The 3,084-nt window shown below is 39.4% G+C and overlaps 1 pseudogene; it reads right to left on the bottom strand.

The window, feature by feature from the left end:
• Positions 1 to 1,351: 1,351 nt before the first annotated feature.
• LOC147424641 (scarecrow-like transcription factor PAT1 pseudogene) lies at positions 1,352 to 1,859 on the bottom strand (annotated as a pseudogene).
• Positions 1,860 to 3,084: the final 1,225 nt, after the last annotated feature.

The raw sequence follows: 3,084 nt of genomic DNA, 5'->3' as shown, positions 1-3,084 counted from the left end.
AGCATACATAGACCATGCAAGTATGTTAGGTGTCAAGAAAACATCCAAGCTTGTGCTTAATTGCAAAGAGTGCTCTTGGCCCTCTAACCATCCTGGGATGCTTGGTACTACAACCATAATGTAGTTCTTCATTGCACAATAATCCAACATCCTTCCTACCATGCTTGGTGCAAAGACCATGCTTGAATTTCAAAACAATGAACATGGTCACAAATGCACAAGTTAATGTTGCAATGGGCCCCAACTAAATCTAAACTTAGAATAGAATGGCGAAGGGACAAGAGATACATGATAGCATTTGTGTCATCTAGGAGTCTAATCGGTTCCATTTCAAAATTCCTACCATGAGTCTTTGGTGCTGCGAATTGTTAAGAAGGCCCTTCCCAATTTGTAAACAGCTACTACACACAACTTTCTTGTACTGCTCTCTCAAATTCTGATATTAGGGTTCCTTTTTGGCCTTTCAAGATTGTTCTTTGTACCTTCTATGCAAAAAACTCTCTCTCTCTCTCTCTCTCTCTCTCAAACATTGATTAAAGCTTTATATATATATATATATACATTTTCCCAACCTAGGGGCCTTAGTATTATATGGGGAAGCGTCGTGGGAGTAACTCATTACCTTCTAGATGGAATCTCTTGTGGGAGAGAATCATTGCAGTGGGATAATGGCTAGAAGGATTTGATAAACATTATGGCATCAAGATTGCATTCGGTCGCTCGGGGTCTCTCCCAAGACTTGACTACTCGTCATATCTGGTTCGATATAGCCATTGTGCATGACTTTGAGAGTCATGACGATACTATCAAAGAACGTCTCTATCAAAAAGTATTTGTATCTCATTTTAATCAATTGGCTATACACCACAATGACACCAAAAGGCTACTAGGGGTGTTGCTAAAACACGTTGTTTGACTATAAGTCACGGAACATAAAATAGGCATGGTTGCTTACGAGGTCATATTTTTAGGTTACCAATCTCAATTGAATTTGATATCATCGCACTTGTTGTTGTACCACTTGGGTTCACACTCTCTGGAATTAGCTCTACCATTAGATTTGGAAAAATAAAAGACTAGATAAGTTAATCATTATGACCCCAAAAGGTGATACAAGCAAAACTCTCGGACAAATGACTTTACTTGGACCTCTTTATTGGCTATATACTTTCATAACCACAATCTCCTACCTTGTTCATGCCTCTTAAGCAAGCTGAAATAGAAACTGTCAAAACACGTGCATGCAAGAATGCACAAAAATATCTACCTCCATGCTTTAATTCACAATTGATGCCATACAAAGGGTGCTAGCATTTATTAACACCTTAATGCCATGTAGAAGGTGCTAGCTTTAGTCTGCTTTTTTAACTTTTCCATATTCTTTCAATTTGTACTTCTCATTGCAGGACTCAAGCAGGGATTTCATTGCAGCATTTTCCTACAAGCTTAGCAAGTGTAGCTTGAATCCATCTGTTAGCATGTGTGCTCTCCATTTACCAGCAAGCTCATGGGACTCGACTTGTTCTATGCCTTCACAAGTTTTCTATAACATTGACCACATCACGAGCCAAGCAATGCTCCTTGACATTCACTCTATGTTTTCTCTCTTACGAGAGCGCCACATCAATAGACTTGAACACAACATAATTAATCCAAAATTCCCATAAACCTGGCCAAAAAAGGCACTATGTTTGTGTTGGAATCTTGCTCCACCAAAATAAGCACCTTTGGATTCAAACTCTTGCACATCATTATTATGCGATCCTAGGGTTATTTAGGAAACCACTTTCATCCGACAGATGATGTAGTTGTAGAGAAAAATTTATGGCCAAGGCATCTCCAGCCTTCCTCTTGACCATGGAGGCGTGCAAATTTGAGAGCTTTGAATAACTAGTAAACTCAAAACACCAAGGCTGTTTGCATGACAATCTCATTTTAATAGCCCGTATACATGCCTCCCTTTGGATAAGAGTGAGTAGTAGGATCATCAATAATACTAATATGCATACATAGGGGACCTCTAGGCCTACTTGCCAAAGCCTGTATAAGAGAGAACCAGTGCATTCCTTGGTCAATTTGGAAATCAAAGACATGAACCATGGGTTCCTCTCTAAATGCTTCGGCAATTGCACCATTTGCTGCCATAAATACAACCCAGATGTATGGGCATATTTTCTAAGGTTTTTGCATAGCTAACAAACTTCAATAGCAAAGCGCCTGCATTTTAACGCCTTGTATATAGTGGACCTAGAGGCATGAATTGTAACCTTGGTATCGACAAATTGTCTACTCATCTATTTTTACTTAAGATTTGGCTTCAAAAACCCATATTTTTTAGTAAGGGTAGATCATTTGTTGGAGGATCGCTTGCTTGTCACTTAGCTTGGTTTGTATCATAGTCCTATCGGTTGTTTTTTTTCAATCATGGTCTTGTGCGCTAACTACGGTTTTGAAATCGGTGAAGAATAAGAGCAGTATGTCATTACATTTTATTGACTCTTTCACAAATGGAATCAGCAAATAGGCATAAATAATTGTCGATAAAGACGATAAATAACTGCTTAAACACTATTTTTATTTGGTTGCTAACTTAAACCTAGGACTTTCCACTACATCTTTGAGAGTAACTCTCCGTTCCATCTCGATTGGGTAGTGTTTCTTCCCCCTTGCAAAGCTCACTGCTTTGGACTAGTTGCACAAGTCACACCTTGCTGGCAATTCATTCTTTAGTACTATTAATTATCTAAAGGTCATTGCTTTTGCCTGTAGCACCCCGCTCTCTACCCTTGACCTCTCCTCCAATGCCCAAAACAAGCCTGCATGCAACCTCTCTTTCAGCCTAGGCAACCTAGTCAATGCTCCATTCTCCACCTAGCCATAACCTCCTTTAATGTCATATCCCTTCTGGGCTATCAAAGCTAGGGATCATAAATCATCTTGATTCAAAAAACAACCCATCTGGCTACATTCCCAACTTTGGAAAGCACCCTACTTTTCCACCTTCCAGCTTTGCCAACAACCCCTATTTGTGTAGCACACCCTTCCTACCATGTCACTTCCTTAAGTCACTATTGTAAATTAAGA

This window comes from Adiantum capillus-veneris, chromosome 25, assembly GCF_014529385.1.
Source record: "Adiantum capillus-veneris isolate H3 chromosome 25, ASM1452938v2, whole genome shotgun sequence".
NCBI classification, from domain to species: Eukaryota; Viridiplantae; Streptophyta; class Polypodiopsida; order Polypodiales; family Pteridaceae; genus Adiantum; species Adiantum capillus-veneris.
Note: the sequence above shows the minus strand (reverse complement) of the source record. Positions and strands in the feature narration are given on the sequence as shown.